Genomic DNA, 23888 nt, shown 5'->3' on the forward strand with positions numbered 1-23888 from the left:
TGCTGGCCTAAAGACTTTGTGAGAAACTGCCTCTGAGGTGGGGCACTTGAAATATATGTTGTTGTCAGGAGCTTTAGCTTCCTTTGTAGTGAGACCATCAAAGCTGGGTCTGCATCTATGTGACCTGGAGGACATGGTTTCTGATTTTCCAATGAACATGAGGCAGAAGTGCTGAATTCTCTCTTTGCAGGTAAACTGTGGCCACTGTGGTCTAAATGTCTCCCTGTGTGGACTCTGAAGCCATTTGGTCATCCTCCACTTTTCGTGGTGTTTCTTGCTGCTGCACTGGGAGTTTGGAATTTGCTTCAGGAAATACAAGGAGTTCAACTGGGACACCGTGCTGGAGGGAGTTCTGTCACGTGTGGTGGGTCAAGGTCCTAGGAGAATGCACCAGCCAGGCTTCAATCCCACAGAGCTTGCCCCCTTGACCATAGCAACCTGATTCTGAACACTGCCCTGAAACCTCTCCATATAACAAGATGCCTTTACATAGAAGGGTCTGCTCACTGCACCATGTCAGTCACAAGCCATTTGGAAGACAGTGGCAGATGCACATGGCCCCACCAGAGATGTTTTATCACACACCTGCACACCACTGCTCTAGGCCCGCTACTCAGCAGGCCCCAACTTACTGGCATCTCTGTTTTACACCATTTTCATGAAACCCAGTCAATCAAGGCACTGTCTGGTACACTCATGATCAGCAGAACAGGACATCCAAAGGTTCTCCAGTGCCACCTGGTCATGGGAATTTCAAAAATCTCATGGTATTTATCTAGCTAGCCATTTTTAAAGGATGAAGTTAGAGGCACTGTGGGTTTCCATTCCTTCAGGAACCATTAAATGGTGAGGAAGCTCATTTCAACAAAAGCTCTGGAGAACTCTCACAAACAAGGCTTCCCAAAGAGTGGCCGAAAGGTCACAGGAAGCCAGGCCCATTGAGGTCTACAAATGTGAGGTCCATGTGTGTTTTGACTCTCAACTATGGCTGCCAGGTCTTTAAGAATAAAATCATGTGATATCCGGGCTGAGATTCCCAGTGCTCTGTGGAAAGCCAGCCTGGGCCTAGATCTCAGTTTCCAAGGGCGACTCTCATGCATGGCCTCCTCAAATCCCAACACAATTCACGGCAATACTTCTCTGAGGTCAGTTCCAGAACTCAGTCTCCAAGGGGAATCACACCAGAGTTCAAGCCCAGGTGGACCCAGTCATCTCTTCCCACCGCCACACCAATGACCACAATTCAAACCAAAACACTGCCACATGGCCCTCATCTTCTTCCACATAGACACTCATCATAACATCTGGCTGGGCTGGAGGTTTCCATGAGGGGCACAGCCCAAGACAGTGTCCACAATAAGCTCCCTTGCCCCTCATTTGCCTAATGTCAGGGTGGCCTGGACACCCTTCCTGTGAACCTGGAGTGATCCAATAGGCCTGCCGTTAATACTGGCTCCGCTTCTCCAATTGGAGGCCTACTGACTGCCGGGTATAGATTCTTTGTGTGAATTGGAGTCATGAGAAAACCCAAGCACCTATGGGCTAGCCTCTGCAGGGCTTTGAAGAACTCCTTTGACCCGAAGGATCCCTATTCTCACTTGATGGAGGTCAGGAACCTTACAGAGGAAGGCGAGAGACATCATCCACAATGACTGCTTTTGTGCCAATTTGGCTTTGGATGCACACATGGGATCTCTCTTTGGATCCCTCAGGTGCTGACAACCTAAGCCACAGCCTCACACAGGGCCAAGAGGCTGATTCAGACACATCCCTTTGCAAAGCCATTAAGCAAAGAGCCACAGGTGATGCCCATGCATTTCCATTTGAAAACTGTTTTCTTCAGGCTTCACAAAGGGGTGCCCTGAGGCAAAGGCCTTCCTGACATTCAGGGCAACAGAACAATAGGTAAGCAAAAGGCCCAAAGCAGGGTTTCTCCAGGGAGACTTTACTGGTCACACTGATATCTGAGTTTTCTGAGATGCTCACCATTCCTTCCAGCTCTCCAGTACATGGCCATGTCACCGAGCTTGGAGGTGGTACATATCTTGGACACAAAACCATGAGCCTATTCTGGAGAGTGGCCAGAATTCAGGAAGAAAACAGGAACTTAGGAAGATAGTAGGTGTTGCCCATCTATAAGGCAAGCCGCAGTCCATTCATGAATTGGGCAGGATGAATGCTGGGAAGCTTTCTACTAGACAGGACACATCCATTGATGCATTCTCTTTTCTAATGTCTACAACCAGGGACACAGTGGGATACACAAACATAGAAACACTCGCCTCGTCAAAAGACTTACTAGAAACAGTCCACTCCAAAACAAACAAACCGCCTTTCCTACCTATTCTCAGAACATGAGACAAAACCACAAACTCACACCCACACCCACAAAGGCACCTCCTTCTTCCAAGTTGGTCTGTGACTACCCGGAGTGCCGTCTGACTCGTGGGCCATACTATGTTCCCGCGAAATGGCCTGTCCTGTCCCACATCTGGCCTCCTTGGCCAACTCTGTGAAGTTGTCAGGAGCCAGCGGTGAGCCACTACCTGCTTTCTCAGGAAAGGCCCCTCTGCAGAGCTTTCCTGGCATTTGGCCATCCTCACATCAGTAGGTACCAAGAAAGACTGACTCTGTCCTTGGTAAATCCAAACAAGTGAGCCCACTGGGACTGGGACTGGGACTGGCTCTGGGTGCCTGGCTTCCTGGATCCCAAGTTCAGAGAGTTCCATCACCAAGGAAGTGAGGTGAGGTCACTTCCTTCAGGAACTGAATGAGGTCACTGCCTTGGCAACCACTGTGTCCTAACAGTTGCTTCCAGGGCTCCCATGAGATGGAGGCTGCCCCTCCTTCCTCTGACACTTTCACAAGTTAGAATGGAATATCAACCATAGGCACCAAGGGACAGCTCTCCACACAGGCCTGCTTTGGTCCATCTTGTCTACATTAAGAAGAGAGAGGCTCATTCAGACACATCCCTTCATCCTGACCAGGTGGTTTGCCATGGAAGATGACTTGTGCTCTCTCAGGTCCTTCACAGCGGCCTACATCTTCTCCAGGGATCATTTCTGCATGGACCTTTGAGGTTCTCAGCAGGTGGAAGATCCCCTACATTCCTGTATTGTAAGACCAACTCTGTCCCTGCTCTTCTGTAAAGTTAGATTGAGGGAACAGTGTATGGTTAGGGTTAAGAACCTGTTCGGTTTGGGTTAGGAATCACTCTGCTGGATGATGAATGGTATTGGGAACCTGTGATATTTATAATAATATATAGGTGAAATATATGTATGAAAACAGAAATCCAAGTAAGATTTGAAGGCCAGAAGGGCATTGGGCCCTTGATTGGGTTACTTAGCTTTGAATGACTTTCTGCACAGATGTCTCAGATAAATCGATATACAATGGCACAGGACCTTGTACCTTGGATGATTGAATGTAGAAGAGAACATCCAGTCAAAAAGGGATAGTAGGTAGGATTAGGAAGATAGTTGGTAGGTTTAGGAAGAAGAGTGAGTATAAAATTTGGACCAAAAGTTCTTTAGCAATAGGGTGTCGGTTAGAGAGTGAATGTAAATGTCAGCACATGTTAAGGGTCAGTCACAATGATGAACTGGGGAACATATGTAGGAAAGCAGATATCAATAGAGACATTAGGAAATCAGGCAAAGTATAAAGTGAGTGAGAGGATTAGACATATTCAACAGGGTTGAGGTTGAATATATCATCTTAGGAAGAAACAAATGTGTAGTCACCAATAGGATTGACATTTGAGAGCATTAGGCAACCTGGACAAGGATGTTTTGAGTAATCCATGCTCACTTTCCAATGAGGCTTTGGTACAATCATAAGTGTGACCTTTGCATTTTGTGTCCAGAATATCACTGTGATACAATGTATATGGAGATCAGGTGTCATGAGTATTTCTTCCACCATTTCTGGGAGTAATATGTTGAAGACATATAAATTAGCCTTTGGGGGTACAAATAGGTGTACCCTGGGTCTATGAATATAGAGATAATGCATGAATAGACCCTACTGTGAATAAATATTATAACTGGTTCCAATTTAAATAATGGATTGAATGGATATCTGAAAATATATAGGAAATCTAATATTGATACACAACCATTCATTCCAACCAGTTATACATCTAATGGTGATATTAGGGTGATGGTTTACCATGAAGGGGGTGTGAGTTTGGCTTCAAAAGGGATTGTGGAAATGGAAAAGAATGTGTTTGGAAAGAAGTCTCATGAAAAGACCAGTCAAGAAACGTGGAGGAATACATGTGTTCTGAAGCAGGAAGTGATTGAAAGTGAACCAAATGCCTAGAAATTTGTGAACATGAGGATGAAATACATATCCTATGATGTGCATCAACTGAAGAAATAGTAATGTATCAGTGTTGAATAAAAATGAAGGTCAAAATACACATCATGTCCCATAGGAATCTACTGGCATTGATGTTAAACTGGGTCAGTTCCTGTAGAAATATTAGGATCTCTATGCACCATTCTCTGAAGTTAGTTTTCAGCACTAGGAAACAAATATGTATTTCAGGTGGATGAATATTTCTGAGAATAATCTTGTGAAAAGTTGATTATAAATCCACATATATGAACATGGATGAATTTAGGGAGTGTATACTAAGACACATATATTTCATATTTTGAAAAATCTGGAGAGTTTGTGTATATTGTGTGTGTGTGTGTGTATATATATACACACACACATACACACAGAACACACACACAGACATTAAAAAGTAGAAATATATATGCCAATCGAAATTCATCATGAAATATATATCATCCACAGATCCAAAAATATTTATGTTACTGAACATGGATTTATGTATCATGGTGTTCAAGTAGGAAGCTCACCGGTAGGTTGAATTTTCAGTTCCAACAGCATTTAGGAGGAGTGATCTCTTCTCACAATTTGTATCTGCCAAGTCAGCCACCTCACAAGAGTGGACGTGGGATAGCAGGTAAGATTCTATATGTGCATGTAAAAATACATGTTGCTGAATAGGCTACAGAGAAAGGGAGACAGAATTTCACACATTTGTTAACTCTCAAAACACATGGAGAACTACTTCTATTAAATTGGACAAGATTTAAAACACCTACCCTTTGTAATGCTAAAGGCAAGTCCAACTATACACCATGCCTGCTCTGAACTGCCTGTATTTCTATTGTGTTTGGGTTATTTTTCTCCATCATATTAGTATTCGTAGTCAGAATCTAGTAGGGTATGGGTTAGTGTCAGGGATTCAGTATTTCGAACGGAAAATAGGAAAATGAATCCAATGTGTAGGCAAATATGTGCTACACAAAAACCTTCCCACTCTCATCCAGAACAATGCCTTGACATTACCTTCGCAACAAGTAAGACGCAATTCATGGAGAAGAGTTAGAAAAGCTGTGAATACGTATGTGGAATGGACAATGCTCAGGAGTTCACAACCTTGGAGGTGGTAGAGGAGTTTCCATAAGTAAGGGAGACAGGGTAAACACTCCACAAACATGGAGCTCTGCTGGCCTAAAGACTTTGTGAGAAACTGCCTCTGAGGTGGGGCACTTGAAATATATGTTGTTGTCAGGAGCTTTAGCTTCCTTTGTAGTGAGACCATCAAAGCTGGGTCTGCATCTATGTGACCTGGAGGACATGGTTTCTGATTTTCCAATGAACATGAGGCAGAAGTGCTGAATTCTCTCTTTGCAGGTAAACTGTGGCCACTGTGGTCTAAATGTCTCCCTGTGTGGACTCTGAAGCCATTTGGTCATCCTCCACTTTTCGTGGTGTTTCTTGCTGCTGCACTGGGAGTTTGGAATTTGCTTCAGGAAATACAAGGAGTTCAACTGGGACACCGTGCTGGAGGGAGTTCTGTCACGTGTGGTGGGTCAAGGTCCTAGGAGAATGCACCAGCCAGGCTTCAATCCCACAGAGCTTGCCCCCTTGACCATAGCAACCTGATTCTGAACACTGCCCTGAAACCTCTCCATATAACAAGATGCCTTTACATAGAAGGGTCTGCTCACTGCACCATGTCAGTCACAAGCCATTTGGAAGACAGTGGCAGATGCACATGGCCCCACCAGAGATGTTTTATCACACACCTGCACACCACTGCTCTAGGCCCGCTACTCAGCAGGCCCCAACTTACTGGCATCTCTGTTTTACACCATTTTCATGAAACCCAGTCAATCAAGGCACTGTCTGGTACACTCATGATCAGCAGAACAGGACATCCAAAGGTTCTCCAGTGCCACCTGGTCATGGGAATTTCAAAAATCTCATGGTATTTATCTAGCTAGCCATTTTTAAAGGATGAAGTTAGAGGCACTGTGGGTTTCCATTCCTTCAGGAACCATTAAATGGTGAGGAAGCTCATTTCAACAAAAGCTCTGGAGAACTCTCACAAACAAGGCTTCCCAAAGAGTGGCCGAAAGGTCACAGGAAGCCAGGCCCATTGAGGTCTACAAATGTGAGGTCCATGTGTGTTTTGACTCTCAACTATGGCTGCCAGGTCTTTAAGAATAAAATCATGTGATATCCGGGCTGAGATTCCCAGTGCTCTGTGGAAAGCCAGCCTGGGCCTAGATCTCAGTTTCCAAGGGCGACTCTCATGCATGGCCTCCTCAAATCCCAACACAATTCACGGCAATACTTCTCTGAGGTCAGTTCCAGAACTCAGTCTCCAAGGGGAATCACACCAGAGTTCAAGCCCAGGTGGACCCAGTCATCTCTTCCCACCGCCACACCAATGACCACAATTCAAACCAAAACACTGCCACATGGCCCTCATCTTCTTCCACATAGACACTCATCATAACATCTGGCTGGGCTGGAGGTTTCCATGAGGGGCACAGCCCAAGACAGTGTCCACAATAAGCTCCCTTGCCCCTCATTTGCCTAATGTCAGGGTGGCCTGGACACCCTTCCTGTGAACCTGGAGTGATCCAATAGGCCTGCCGTTAATACTGGCTCCGCTTCTCCAATTGGAGGCCTACTGACTGCCGGGTATAGATTCTTTGTGTGAATTGGAGTCATGAGAAAACCCAAGCACCTATGGGCTAGCCTCTGCAGGGCTTTGAAGAACTCCTTTGACCCGAAGGATCCCTATTCTCACTTGATGGAGGTCAGGAACCTTACAGAGGAAGGCGAGAGACATCATCCACAATGACTGCTTTTGTGCCAATTTGGCTTTGGATGCACACATGGGATCTCTCTTTGGATCCCTCAGGTGCTGACAACCTAAGCCACAGCCTCACACAGGGCCAAGAGGCTGATTCAGACACATCCCTTTGCAAAGCCATTAAGCAAAGAGCCACAGGTGATGCCCATGCATTTCCATTTGAAAACTGTTTTCTTCAGGCTTCACAAAGGGGTGCCCTGAGGCAAAGGCCTTCCTGACATTCAGGGCAACAGAACAATAGGTAAGCAAAAGGCCCAAAGCAGGGTTTCTCCAGGGAGACTTTACTGGTCACACTGATATCTGAGTTTTCTGAGATGCTCACCATTCCTTCCAGCTCTCCAGTACATGGCCATGTCACCGAGCTTGGAGGTGGTACATATCTTGGACACAAAACCATGAGCCTATTCTGGAGAGTGGCCAGAATTCAGGAAGAAAACAGGAACTTAGGAAGATAGTAGGTGTTGCCCATCTATAAGGCAAGCCGCAGTCCATTCATGAATTGGGCAGGATGAATGCTGGGAAGCTTTCTACTAGACAGGACACATCCATTGATGCATTCTCTTTTCTAATGTCTACAACCAGGGACACAGTGGGATACACAAACATAGAAACACTCGCCTCGTCAAAAGACTTACTAGAAACAGTCCACTCCAAAACAAACAAACCGCCTTTCCTACCTATTCTCAGAACATGAGACAAAACCACAAACTCACACCCACACCCACAAAGGCACCTCCTTCTTCCAAGTTGGTCTGTGACTACCCGGAGTGCCGTCTGACTCGTGGGCCATACTATGTTCCCGCGAAATGGCCTGTCCTGTCCCACATCTGGCCTCCTTGGCCAACTCTGTGAAGTTGTCAGGAGCCAGCGGTGAGCCACTACCTGCTTTCTCAGGAAAGGCCCCTCTGCAGAGCTTTCCTGGCATTTGGCCATCCTCACATCAGTAGGTACCAAGAAAGACTGACTCTGTCCTTGGTAAATCCAAACAAGTGAGCCCACTGGGACTGGGACTGGGACTGGCTCTGGGTGCCTGGCTTCCTGGATCCCAAGTTCAGAGAGTTCCATCACCAAGGAAGTGAGGTGAGGTCACTTCCTTCAGGAACTGAATGAGGTCACTGCCTTGGCAACCACTGTGTCCTAACAGTTGCTTCCAGGGCTCCCATGAGATGGAGGCTGCCCCTCCTTCCTCTGACACTTTCACAAGTTAGAATGGAATATCAACCATAGGCACCAAGGGACAGCTCTCCACACAGGCCTGCTTTGGTCCATCTTGTCTACATTAAGAAGAGAGAGGCTCATTCAGACACATCCCTTCATCCTGACCAGGTGGTTTGCCATGGAAGATGACTTGTGCTCTCTCAGGTCCTTCACAGCGGCCTACATCTTCTCCAGGGATCATTTCTGCATGGACCTTTGAGGTTCTCAGCAGGTGGAAGATCCCCTACATTCCTGTATTGTAAGACCAACTCTGTCCCTGCTCTTCTGTAAAGTTAGATTGAGGGAACAGTGTATGGTTAGGGTTAAGAACCTGTTCGGTTTGGGTTAGGAATCACTCTGCTGGATGATGAATGGTATTGGGAACCTGTGATATTTATAATAATATATAGGTGAAATATATGTATGAAAACAGAAATCCAAGTAAGATTTGAAGGCCAGAAGGGCATTGGGCCCTTGATTGGGTTACTTAGCTTTGAATGACTTTCTGCACAGATGTCTCAGATAAATCGATATACAATGGCACAGGACCTTGTACCTTGGATGATTGAATGTAGAAGAGAACATCCAGTCAAAAAGGGATAGTAGGTAGGATTAGGAAGATAGTTGGTAGGTTTAGGAAGAAGAGTGAGTATAAAATTTGGACCAAAAGTTCTTTAGCAATAGGGTGTCGGTTAGAGAGTGAATGTAAATGTCAGCACATGTTAAGGGTCAGTCACAATGATGAACTGGGGAACATATGTAGGAAAGCAGATATCAATAGAGACATTAGGAAATCAGGCAAAGTATAAAGTGAGTGAGAGGATTAGACATATTCAACAGGGTTGAGGTTGAATATATCATCTTAGGAAGAAACAAATGTGTAGTCACCAATAGGATTGACATTTGAGAGCATTAGGCAACCTGGACAAGGATGTTTTGAGTAATCCATGCTCACTTTCCAATGAGGCTTTGGTACAATCATAAGTGTGACCTTTGCATTTTGTGTCCAGAATATCACTGTGATACAATGTATATGGAGATCAGGTGTCATGAGTATTTCTTCCACCATTTCTGGGAGTAATATGTTGAAGACATATAAATTAGCCTTTGGGGGTACAAATAGGTGTACCCTGGGTCTATGAATATAGAGATAATGCATGAATAGACCCTACTGTGAATAAATATTATAACTGGTTCCAATTTAAATAATGGATTGAATGGATATCTGAAAATATATAGGAAATCTAATATTGATACACAACCATTCATTCCAACCAGTTATACATCTAATGGTGATATTAGGGTGATGGTTTACCATGAAGGGGGTGTGAGTTTGGCTTCAAAAGGGATTGTGGAAATGGAAAAGAATGTGTTTGGAAAGAAGTCTCATGAAAAGACCAGTCAAGAAACGTGGAGGAATACATGTGTTCTGAAGCAGGAAGTGATTGAAAGTGAACCAAATGCCTAGAAATTTGTGAACATGAGGATGAAATACATATCCTATGATGTGCATCAACTGAAGAAATAGTAATGTATCAGTGTTGAATAAAAATGAAGGTCAAAATACACATCATGTCCCATAGGAATCTACTGGCATTGATGTTAAACTGGGTCAGTTCCTGTAGAAATATTAGGATCTCTATGCACCATTCTCTGAAGTTAGTTTTCAGCACTAGGAAACAAATATGTATTTCAGGTGGATGAATATTTCTGAGAATAATCTTGTGAAAAGTTGATTATAAATCCACATATATGAACATGGATGAATTTAGGGAGTGTATACTAAGACACATATATTTCATATTTTGAAAAATCTGGAGAGTTTGTGTATATTGTGTGTGTGTGTGTGTATATATATACACACACACATACACACAGAACACACACACAGACATTAAAAAGTAGAAATATATATGCCAATCGAAATTCATCATGAAATATATATCATCCACAGATCCAAAAATATTTATGTTACTGAACATGGATTTATGTATCATGGTGTTCAAGTAGGAAGCTCACCGGTAGGTTGAATTTTCAGTTCCAACAGCATTTAGGAGGAGTGATCTCTTCTCACAATTTGTATCTGCCAAGTCAGCCACCTCACAAGAGTGGACGTGGGATAGCAGGTAAGATTCTATATGTGCATGTAAAAATACATGTTGCTGAATAGGCTACAGAGAAAGGGAGACAGAATTTCACACATTTGTTAACTCTCAAAACACATGGAGAACTACTTCTATTAAATTGGACAAGATTTAAAACACCTACCCTTTGTAATGCTAAAGGCAAGTCCAACTATACACCATGCCTGCTCTGAACTGCCTGTATTTCTATTGTGTTTGGGTTATTTTTCTCCATCATATTAGTATTCGTAGTCAGAATCTAGTAGGGTATGGGTTAGTGTCAGGGATTCAGTATTTCAAACGGAAAATAGGAAAATGAATCCAATGTGTAGGCAAATATGTGCTACACAAAAACCTTCCCACTCTCATCCAGAACAATGCCTTGACATTACCTTCGCAACAAGTAAGACGCAATTCATGGAGAAGAGTTAGAAAAGCTGTGAATACGTATGTGGAATGAACAATGCTCAGGAGTTCACAACCTTGGAGGTGGTAGAGGAGTTTCCATAAGTAAGGGAGACAGGGTAAACACTCCACAAACATGGAGCTCTGCTGGCCTAAAGACTTTGTGAGAAACTGCCTCTGAGGTGGGGCACTTGAAATATATGTTGTTGTCAGGAGCTTTAGCTTCCTTTGTAGTGAGACCATCAAAGCTGGGTCTGCATCTATGTGACCTGGAGGACATGGTTTCTGATTTTCCAATGAACATGAGGCAGAAGTGCTGAATTCTCTCTTTGCAGGTAAACTGTGGCCACTGGGGTCTAAGTGTCTCCCTGTGTGGACTCTGAAGCCATTTGGTCATCCTCCACTTTTCGTGGTGTTTCTTGCTGCTGCACTGGGAGTTTGGAATTTGCTTCAGGAAATACAAGGAGTTCAACTGGGACACCGTGCTGGAGGGAGTTCTGTCACGTGTGGTGGGTCAAGGTCCTAGGAGAATGCACCAGCCAGGCTTCTATCCCACAGAGCTTGCCCCCTTGACCATAGCAACCTGATTCTGAACACTGCCCTGAAACCTCTCCATATAACAAGATGCCTTTACATAGAAGGGTCTGCTCACTGCACCATGTCAGTCACAAGCCATTTGGAAGCCAGTGGCAGATCCACATGGCCCCACCACAGATGTTTTATCACACACCTGCACACCACTGCTCTAGGCCCGCTACTCAGCAGGCCCCAACTTACTGGCATCTCTGTTTTACACCATTTTCATGAAACCCAGTCAATCAAGGCACTGTCTGGTACACTCATGATCAGCAGAACAGGACATCCAAAGATTCTCCAGTGCCACCTGGTCATGGGAATTTCAAAAATCTCATGGTATTTATCTAGCTAGCCATTTTTAAAGGATGAAGTTAGAGGCACTGTGGGTTTCCATTCCTTCAGGAACCATTAAATGGTGAGGAAGCTCATTTCAACAAAAGCTCTGGAGAACTCTCACAAACAAGGCTTCCCAAAGAGTGGCCGAAAGGTCACAGGAAGCCAGGCCCATTGAGGTCTACAAATGTGAGGTCCATGTGTGTTTTGACTCTCAACTATGGCTGCCAGGTCTTTAAGAATAAAATCATGTGATATCCGGGCTGAGATTCCCAGTGCTCTGTGGAAAGCCAGCCTGGGCCTAGATCTCAGTTTCCAAGGGCGACTCTCATGCATGGCCTCCTCAAATCCCAACACAATTCACGGCAATACTTCTCTGAGGTCAGTTCCAGAACTTAGTCTCCAAGGGGAATCACACCAGAGTTCAAGCCCAGGTGGACCCAGTCATCTCTTCCCACCACCACACCAATGACCACAATTCAAACCAAAACACTGCCACATGGCCCTCATCTTCTTCCACATAGACACTCATCATAACATCTGGCTGGAGGTTTCCATGAGGGGCACAGCCCAAGACAGTGTCCACAATAAGCTCCCTTGCCCCTCATTTGCCTAATGTCAGGGTGGCCTGGACACCCTTCCTGTGAACCTGGAGTGATCCAATAGGCCTGCCGTTAATACTGGCTCCGCTTCTCCAATTGGAGGCCTACTGACTGCCGGGTATAGATTCTTTGTGTGAATTGGAGTCATGAGAAAACCCAAGCACCTATGGGCTAGCCTCTGCAGGGCTTTGAAGAACTCCTTTGACCCGAAGGATCCCTATTCTCACTTGATGGAGGTCAGGAACCTTACAGAGGAAGGCGAGAGACTTCATCCACAATGACTGCTTTTGTGCCAATTTGGCTTTGGATGCACACATGGTATCTCTCTTTGGATCCGTCAGGTGCTGACAACCTAAGCCACAGCCTCACACAGGGCCAAGAGGCTGATTCAGACACATCCCTTTGCAAAGCCATTAAGCAAAGAGCCACAGGTGATGCCCATTCATTTCCATTTGAAAACTGTTTTCTTCAGGCTTCACAAAGGGGTGCCCTGAGGCAAAGGCCTTCCTGACATTCAGGGCAACAGAACAATAGGTAAGCAAAAGGCCCAAAGCAGGGTTTCTCCAGGGAGACTTTACTGGTCACACTGATATCTGAGTTTTCTGAGATGCTCACCATTCCTTCCAGCTCTCCAGTACATGGCCATGTCACCGAGCTTGGAGGTGGTACATATCTTGGACACAAAACCATGAGCCTATTCTGGAGAGTGGCCAGAATTCAGGAAGAAAACAGGAACTTAGGAAGATAGTAGGTGTTGCCCATCCATAAGGCAAGCCGCAGTCCATTCATGAATTGGGCAGGATGAATGCTGGGAAGCTTTCTACTAGACAGGACACATCCATTGATGCATTCTCTTTTCTAATGTCTACAACCAGGGACACAGTGGGATACACAAACATAGAAACACTCGCCTCGTCAAAAGACTTACTAGAAACAGTCCACTCCAAAACAAACAAACCGCCTTTCCTACCTATTCTCAGAACATGAGACAAAACCACAAACTCACACCCACACCCACAAAGGCACCTCCTTCTTCCAAGTTGGTCTGTGACTACCCGGAGTGCCGTCTGACTCGTGGGCCATACTATGTTCCCGCGAAATGGCCTGTCCTGTCCCACATCTGGCCTCCTTGGCCAACTCTGTGAAGTTGTCAGGAGCCAGCGGTGAGCCACTACCTGCTTTCTCAGGAAAGGCCCCTCTGCAGAGCTTTCCTGGCATTTGGCCATCCTCACATCAGTAGGTACCAAGAAAGACTGACTCTGTTCTTGGTAAATCCAAACAAGTGAGCCCACTGGGACGGGGACTGGGACTGGCTCTGGGTGCCTGGCTTCCTGGATCCCAAGTTCAGAGAGTTCCATCACCAAGGAAGTGAGGTGAGGTCACTTCCTTCAGGAACTGAATGAGGTCACTGCCTTGGCAACCACTGTGTCCTAACAGTTGCTTCCAGGGCTCCCATGAGATGGAGGCTGCCCCTCCTTCCTCTGACACTTTCACAAGTTAGAATGGAATATCAACCATAGGCACCAAGGAACAGCTCTCCACACAGGCCTGCTTTGGTCCATCTTGTCTACATTAAGAAGAGAGAGGCTCATTCAGACACATCCCTTCATCCTGACCAGGTGGTTTGCCATGGAAGATGACTTGTGCTCTCTCAGGTCCTTCACAGCGGCCTACATCTTCTCCAGGGATCATTTCTGCATGGACCTTTGAGGTTCTCAGCAGGTGGAAGATCCCCTACATTCCTGTATTGTAAGACCAACTCTGTCCCTGCTCTTCTGTAAAGTTAGATTGAGGGAACAGTGTATGGTTAGGGTTAAGAACCTGTTCGGTTTGGGTTAGGAATCACTCTGCTGGATGATGAATGGTATTGGGAACCTGTGATATTTATAATAATATATAGGTGAAATATATGTATGAAAACAGAAATCCAAGTAAGATTTGAAGGCCAGAAGGGCATTGGGCCCTTGATTGGGTTACTTAGCTTTGAATGACTTTCTGCACAGATGTCTCAGATAAATCGATATACAATGGCACAGGACCTTGTACCTTGGATGATTGAATGTAGAAGAGAACATCCAGTCAAAAAGGGATAGTAGGTAGGATTAGGAAGATAGTTGGTAGGTTTAGGAAGAAGAGTGAGTATAAAATTTGGACCAAAAGTTCTTTAGCAATAGGGTGTCGGTTAGAGAGTGAATGTAAATGTCAGCACATGTTAAGGGTCAGTCACAATGATGAACTGGGGAACATATGTAGGAAAGCAGATATCAATAGAGACATTAGGAAATCAGGCAAAGTATAAAGTGAGTGAGAGGATTAGACATATTCAACAGGGTTGAGGTTGAATATATCATCTTAGGAAGAAACAAATGTGTAGTCACCAATAGGATTGACATTTGAGAGCATTAGGCAACCTGGACAAGGATGTTTTGAGTAATCCATGCTCACTTTCCAATGAGGCTTTGGTACAATCATAAGTGTGACCTTTGCATTTTGTGTCCAGAATATCACTGTGATACAATGTATATGGAGATCAGGTGTCATGAGTATTTCTTCCACCATTTCTGGGAGTAATATGTTGAAGACATATAAATTAGCCTTTGGGGGTACAAATAGGTGTACCCTGGGTCTATGAATATAGAGATAATGCATGAATAGACCCTACTGTGAATAAATATTATAACTGGTTCCAATTTAAATAATGGATTGAATGGATATCTGAAAATATATAGGAAATCTAATATTGATACACAACCATTCATTCCAACCAGTTATACATCTAATGGTGATATTAGGGTGATGGTTTACCATGAAGGGGGTGTGAGTTTGGCTTCAAAAGGGATTATGGAAATGGAAAAGAATGTGTTTGGAAAGAAGTCTCATGAAAAGACCAGTCAAGAAACGTGGAGGAATACATGTGTTCTGAAGCAGGAAGTGATTGAAAGTGAACCAAATGCCTAGAAATTTGTGAACATGAGGATGAAATACATATCCTATGATGTGCATCAACTGAAGAAATAGTAATGTATCAGTGTTGAATAAAAATGAAGCATGTCAAAATACACATCATGTCCCATAGGAATCTACTGGCATTGATGTTAAACTGGGTCAGTTCCTGTAGAAATATTAGGATCTCTATGCACCATTCTCTGAAGTTAGTTTTCAGCACTAGGAAACAAATATGTATTTCAGGTGGATGAATATTTCTGAGAATAATCTTGTGAAAAGTTGATTATAAATCCACATATATGAACATGGATGAATTTAGGGAGTGTATACTAAGACACATATATTTCATATTTTGAAAAATCTGGAGAGTTTGTGTATATTGTGTGTGTGTGTGTGTGTGTGTGTATATATATACACACACACATACACACAGAACACACACACAGACATTAAAAAGTAGAAATATATATGCCAATCGAAATTCATCATGAAATATATATCATCCACAGATCCAAAAATATTTATGTTACTGAACATGGATTTATGTATCATGGTGTTCAAGTAGGAAGCTCACCGGTAGGTTGAATTTTCAGTTCCAACAGCATTTAGGAGGAGTGATCTCTTCTCACAATTTGTATCTGCCAAGTCAGCCACCTCACAAGAGTGGACGTGGGATAGCAGGTAAGATTCTATATGTGCATGTAAAAATACATGTTGCTGAATAGGCTACAGAGAAAGGGAGACAGAATTTCACACATTTGTTAACTCTCAAAACACATGGAGAACTACTTCTATTAAATTGGACAAGATTTAAAACACCTACCCTTTGTAATGCTAAAGGCAAGTCCAACTATACACCATGCCTGCTCTGAACTGCCTGTATTTCTATTGTGTTTGGGTTATTTTTCTCCATCATATTAGTATTCGTAGTCAGAATCTAGTAGGGTATGGGTTAGTGTCAGGGATTCAGTATTTCGAACGGAAAATAGGAAAATGAATCCAATGTGTAGGCAAATATGTGCTACACAAAAACCTTCCCACTCTCATCCAGAACAATGCCTTGACATTACCTTCGCAACAAGTAAGACGCAATTCGTGGAGAAGAGTTAGAAAAGCTGTGAATACGTATGTGGAATGGACGATTCTCAGGAGTTCACAACCTTGGAGGTGGTAGAGGTGTTTCCATAAGTAAGGGAGACAGGGTAAACACTCCACAAACATGGAGCTCTGCTGGCCTAAAGACTTTGTGAGAAACTGCCTCTGAGGTGGGGCACTTGAAATATATGTTGTTGTCAGGAGCTTTAGCTTCCTTTGTAGTGAGACCATCAAAGCTGGGTCTGCATCTATGTGACCTGGAGGACATGGTTTCTGATTTTCCAATGAACATGAGGCAGAAGTGCTGAATTCTCTCTTTGCAGGTAAACTGTGGCCACTGGGGTCTAAGTGTCTCCCTGTGTGGACTCTGAAGCCATTTGGTCATCCTCCACTTTTCGTGGTGTTTCTTGCTGCTGCACTGGGAGTTTGGAATTTGCTTCAGGAAATACAAGGAGTTCAACTGGGACACCGTGCTGGAGGGAGTTCTGTCACGTGTGGTGGGTCAAGGTCCTAGGAGAATGCACCAGCCAGGCTTCTATCCCACAGAGCTTGCCCCCTTGACCATAGCAACCTGATTCTGAACACTGCCCTGAAACCTCTCCATATAACAAGATGCCTTTACATAGAAGGGTCTGCTCACTGCACCATGTCAGTCACAAGCCATTTGGAAGACAGTGGCAGATGCACATGGCCCCACCACAGATGTTTTATCACACACCTGCACACCACTGCTCTAGGCCCGCTACTCAGCAGGCCCCAACTTACTGGCATCTCTGTTTTACACCATTTTCATGAAACCCAGTCAATCAAGGCACTGTCTGGTACACTCATGATCAGCAGAACAGGACATCCAAAGGTTCTCCAGTGCCACCTGGTCATGGGAATTTCAAAAATCTCATGGTATTTATCTAGCTAGCCATTTTTAAAGGATGAAGTTAGAGGCACTGTGGGTTTCCATTCCTTCAGGAACCATTAAATGGTGAGGAAGCTCATTTCAACAAAAGCTCTGGAGAACTCTCACAAACAAGGCTTCCCAAAGAGTGGCCGAAATGTCACAGGAAGCCAGGCCCATTGAGGTCTACAAATGTGAGGTCCATGTGTGTTTTGACTCTCAACTATGGCTGCCAGGTCTTTAAGAATAAAATCATGTGATATCCGGGCTGAGATTCCCAGTGCTCTGTGGAAAGCCAGCCTGGGCCTAGATCTCAGTTTCCAAGGGCGACTCTCATGCATGGCCTCCTCAAATCCCAACACAATTCACGGCAATACTTCTCTGAGGTCAGTTCCAGAACTCAGTCTCCAAGGGGAATCACACCAGAGTTCAAGCCCAGGTGGACCCAGTCATCTCTTCCCACCGCCACACCAATGACCACAATTCAAACCAAAACACTGCCACATGGCCCTCATCTTCTTCCACATAGACACTCATCATAACATCTGGCTGGGCTGGAGGTTTCCATGAGGGGCACAGCCCAAGACAGTGTCCACAATAAGCTCCCTTGCCCCTCATTTGCCTAATGTCAGGGTGGCCTGGACACCCTTCCTGTGAACCTGGAGTGATCCAATAGGCCTGCCGTTAATACTGGCTCCGCTTCTCCAATTGGAGGCCTACTGACTGCCGGGTATAGATTCTTTGTGTGAATTGGAGTCATGAGAAAACCCAAGCACCTATGGGCTAGCCTCTGCAGGGCTTTGAAGAACTCCTTTGACCCGAAGGATCCCTATTCTCACTTGATGGAGGTCAGGAACCTTACAGAGGAAGGCGAGAGACATCATCCACAATGACTGCTTTTGTGCCAATTTGGCTTTGGATGCACACATGGGATCTCTCTTTGGATCCCTCAGGTGCTGACAACCTAAGCCACAGCCTCACACAGGGCCAAGAGGCTGATTCAGACACATCCCTTTGCAAAGCCATTAAGCAAAGAGCCACAGGTGATGCCCATGCATTTCCATTTGAAAACTGTTTTCTTCAGGCTTCACAAAGGGGTGCCCTGAGGCAAAGGCCTTCCTGACATTCAGGGCAACAGAACAATAGGTAAGCAAAAGGCCCAAAGCAGGGTTTCTCCAGGGAGACTTTACTGGTCACACTGATATCTGAGTTTTCTGAGATGCTCACCATTCCTTCCAGCTCTCCAGTACATGGCCATGTCACTGAGCTTGGAGGTGGTACATATCTTGGACACAAAACCATGAGCCTATTCTGGAGAGTGGCCAGAATTCAGGAAGAAAACAGGAACTTAGGAAGATAGTAGGTGTTGCCCATCTATAAGGCAAGCCGCAGTCCATTCATGAATTGGGCAGGATGAATGCTGGGAAGCTTTCTACTAGACAGGACACATCCATTGATGCATTCTCTTTTCTAATGTCTACAACCAGGGACACAGTGGGATACACAAACATAGAAACACTCGCCTCGTCAAAAGACTTACTAGAAACAGTCCACTCCAAAACAAACAAACCGCCTTTCCTACCTATTCTCAGAACATGAGACAAAACCACAAACTCACACCCACACCCACAAAGGCACCTCCTTCTTCCAAGTTGGTCTGTGACTACCCGGAGTGCCGTCTGACTCGTGGGCCATACTATGTTCCCGCGAAATGGCCTGTCCTGTCCCACATCTGGCCTCCTTGGCCAACTCTGTGAAGTTGTCAGGAGCCAGCGGTGAGCCACTACCTGCTTTCTCAGGAAAGGCCCCTCTGCAGAGCTTTCCTGGCATTTGGCCATCCTCACATCAGTAGGTACCAAGAAAGACTGACTCTGTCCTTGGTAAATCCAAACAAGTGAGCCCACTGGGACTGGGACTGGGACTGGCTCTGGGTGCCTGGCTTCCTGGATCCCAAGTTCAGAGAGTTCCATCACCAAGGAAGTGAGGTGAGGTCACTTCCTTCAGGAACTGAATGAGGTCACTGCCTTGGCAACCACTGTGTCCTAACAGTTGCTTCCAGGGCTCCCATGAGATGGAGGCTGCCCCTCCTTCCTCTGACACTTTCACAAGTTAGAATGGAATATCAACCATAGGCACCAAGGGACAGCTCTCCACACAGGCCTGCTTTGGTCCATCTTGTCTACATTAAGAAGAGAGAGGCTCATCCAGACACATCCCTTCATCCTGACCAGGTGGTTTGCCATGGAAGATGACTTGTGCTCTCTCAGGTCCTTCACAGCGGCCTACATCTTCTCCAGGGATCATTTCTGCATGGACCTTTGAGGTTCTCAGCAGGTGGAAGATCCCCTACATTCCTGTATTGTAAGACCAACTCTGTCCCTGCTCTTCTGTAAAGTTAGATTGAGGGAACAGTGTATGGTTAGGGTTAAGAACCTGTTCGGTTTGGGTTAGGAATCACTCTGCTGGATGATGAATGGTATTGGGAACCTGTGATATTTATAATAATATATAGGTGAAATATATGTATGAAAACAGAAATCCAAGTAAGATTTGAAGGCCAGAAGGGCATTGGGCCCTTGATTGGGTTACTTAGCTTTGAATGACTTTCTGCACAGATGTCTCAGATAAATCGATATACAATGGCACAGGACCTTGTACCTTGGATGATTGAATGTAGAAGAGAACATCCAGTCAAAAAGGGATAGTAGGTAGGATTAGGAAGATAGTTGGTAGGTTTAGGAAGAAGAGTGAGTATAAAATTTGGACCAAAAGTTCTTTAGCAATAGGGTGTCGGTTAGAGAGTGAATGTAAATGTCAGCACATGTTAAGGGTCAGTCACAATGATGAACTGGGGAACATATGTAGGAAAGCAGATATCAATAGAGACATTAGGAAATCAGGCAAAGTATAAAGTGAGTGAGAGGATTAGACATATTCAACAGGGTTGAGGTTGAATATATCATCTTAGGAAGAAACAAATGTGTAGTCACCAATAGGATTGACATTTGAGAGCATTAGGCAACCTGGAAAGGATGTTTTGAGTAATCCATGCTCACTTTCCAATGAGGCTTTGGTACAATCATAAGTGTGACCTTTGCATTTTGTGTCCAGAATATCACTGTGATACAATGTATATGGAGATCAGGTGTCATGAGTATTTCTTCCACCATTTCTGGGAGTAATATATTGAAGACATATAAATTAGCCTTTGGGGGTACAAATAGGTGTACCCTGGGTCTATGAATATAGAGATAATGCATGAATAGACCCTACTGTGAATAAATATTATAACTGGTTCCAATTTAAATAATGGATTGAATGGATATCTGAAAATATATAGGAAATCTAATATTGATACACAACCATTCATTCCAACCAGTTATACATCTAATGGTGATATTAGGGTGATGGTTTACCATGAAGGGGGTGTGAGTTTGGCTTCAAAAGAGATTATGGAAATGGAAAAGAATGTGTTTGGAAAGAAGTCTCATGATAAGACCAGTCAAGAAACGTGGAGGAATACATGTGTTCTGAAGCAGGAAGTGATTGAAAGTGAACCAAATGCCTAGAAATTTGTGAACATGAGGATGAAATACATATCCTATGATGTGCATCAACTGAAGAAATAGTAATGTATCAGTGTTGAATAAAAATGAAGGTCAAAATACACATCATGTCCCATAGGAATCTACTGGCATTGATGTTAAACTGGGTCAGTTCCTGTAGAAATATTAGGATCTATATGCACCATTCTCTGAAGTTAGTTTTCAGCACTAGGAAACAAATATGTATTTCAGGTGGATGAATATTTCTGAGAATAATCTTGTGAAAAGTTGATTATAAATCCACATATATGAACATGGATGAATTTAGGGAGTGTATAATAAGACACATATATTTCATATTTTGAAAAATCTGGAGAGTTTGTGTATATTGTGTGTGTGTGTGTGTGTATATATATACACACACACATACACACAGAACACACACACAGACATTAAAAATAGAAATATATATGCCAATCGAAATTCATCATGAAATATATATCATCCACAGATCCAAAAAAAATTATGTTACTTAACATGGATTTATGTATCATGTTGTTCAAGTAGGAAGCTCACCGGTAGGTTGAATTTTCAGTTCCAACAGCATTTAGGAGGAGTGATCTCTTCTCACAATTTGTATCTGCCAAGTCAGCCACCTCACAAGAGTGGACGTGGGATAGCAGGTAGGATTCTATATGTGCATGTAAAAATACATGTTGCTGAATAGGCTACAGAGAAAGGGAGACAGAAATTCACACATTTGTTAACTCTCAAAACACATGGAGAACTACTTCTATTAAATTGGAGAAGATTTAAAACACCTACCCTTTGTAATGCTAAAGGCAAGTCCAACTATACACCATGCCTGCTCTGAACTGCCTGTATTTCTATTGTGTTTGGGTTATTTTTCTCCATCATATTAGTATTCGTAGTCAGAATCTAGTAGGGTATGGGTTAGTGTCAGGGATTCAGTATTTCAAACGGAAAATAGGAAAATGAATCCAATGTGTAGGCAAATATGTGCTACACAAAAACCTTCCCACTCTCATCCAGAACAATGCCTTGACATTACCTTCGCAACAAGTAAGACGCAATTCGTGGAGAAGAGTTAGAAAAGCTGTGAATACGTATGTGGAATGGAAAATGCTCAGGAGTTCACAACCTTGGAGGTGGTAGAGGAGTTTCCATAAGTAAGGGAGACAGGGTAAACACTCCACAAACATGGAGCTCTGCTGGCCTAAAGACTTTGTGAGAAACTGCCTCTGAGGTGGGGTACTTGAAATATATGTTGTTGTCAGGAGCTTTAGCTTCCTTTGTAGTGAGACCATCAAAGCTGGGTCTGCATCTATGTGACCTGGAGGACATGGTTTCTGATTTTCCAATGAACATGAGGCAGAAGTGCTGAATTCTCTCTTTGCAGGTAAACTGTGGCCACTGGGGTCTAAATGTCTCCCTGTTTGGACTCTGAAGCCATTTGGTCATCCTCCACTTTTCGTGGTGTTTCTTGCTGCTGCACTGGGAGTTTGGAATTTGTTTCAGGAAATACAAGGAGTTCAACTGGGACACCGTGCTGGAGGGAGTTCTGTCACGTGTGGTGGGTCAAGGTCCTAGGAGAATGCACCAGCCAGGCTTCTATCCCACAGAGCTTGCCCCCTTGACCATAGCAACCTGATTCTGGACACTGCCCTGAAACCTCTCCATATAACAAGATGCCTTTACATAGAAGGGTCTGCTCACTGCACCATGTCAGTCACAAGCCATTTGGAAGCCAGTGGCAGATCCACATGGCCCCACCACAGATGTTTTATCACACACCTGCACACCACTGCTCTAGGCCCGCTACTCAGCAGGCCCCAACTTACTGGCATCTCTGTTTTACACCATTTTCATGAAACCCAGCCAATCAAGGCACTGTCTGGTACACACATGATCAGCAAAACAGGACATCCAAAGGTTCTCCAGTGCCACCTGGTCATGGGAATTTCAAAAATCTCATGGTATTTATCTAGCTAGCCATTTTTAAAGGATAAAGTTAGAGGCACTGTGGGTTTCCATTCCTTCAGGAACCATTAAATGGTGAGGAAGCTCATTTCAACAAAAGCTCTGGAGAACTCTCACAAACAAGGCTTCCCAAAGAGTGGCCGAAAGGTCACAGGAAGCCAGGCCCATTGAGGTCTACAAATGTGAGGTCCATGTGTGTTTGGACTCTCAACTATGGCTGCCAGGTCTTTAAGAATAAAATCATGTGATATCCGGGCTGAGATTCCCAGTGCTCTGTGGAAAGCCAGCCTGGGCCTACATCTCAGTTTCCAAGGGCGACTCTCATGCATGGCCTCCTCAAATCCCAACACAATTCACGGCAATACTTCTCTGAGGTCAGTTCCAGAACTCAGTCTCCAAGGGGAATCACACCAGAGTTCAAGCCCAGGTGGACCCAGTCATCTCTTCCCACCGCCACACCAATGACCACAATTCAAACCAAAACACTGCCACATGGCCCTCATCTTCTTCCACATAGACACTCATCATAACCTCTGGCTGGGCTGGAGGTTTCCATGAGGGGCACAGCCCAAGACAGTGTCCACAATAAGCTCCCTTGCCCCTCATTTGCCTAATGTCAGGGTGGCCTGGACACCCTTCCTGTGAACCTGGAGTGATCCAATAGGCCTGCCGTTAATACTGGCTCCGCTTCTCCAATTGGAGGCCTACTGACTGCCGGGTATAGATTCTTTGTGTGAATTGGAGTCATGAGAAAACCCAAGCACCTATGGGCTAGCCTCTGCAGGGCTTTGAAGAACTCCTTTGACACGAAGGATCCCTATTCTCACTTGATGGAGGTCAGGAACCTTACAGAGGAAGGCGAGAGACATCATCCACAATGACTGCTTTTGTGCCAATTTGGCTTTGGATGCACACATGGGATCTCTCTTTGGATCCGTCAGGTGCTGACAACCGAAGCCACAGCCTCACACAGGG

The sequence above is a fragment of the Spermophilus citellus genome, assembly GCF_964194105.1.
Source record: "Spermophilus citellus genome assembly, chromosome: 11".
NCBI classification, from domain to species: Eukaryota; Metazoa; Chordata; class Mammalia; order Rodentia; family Sciuridae; genus Spermophilus; species Spermophilus citellus.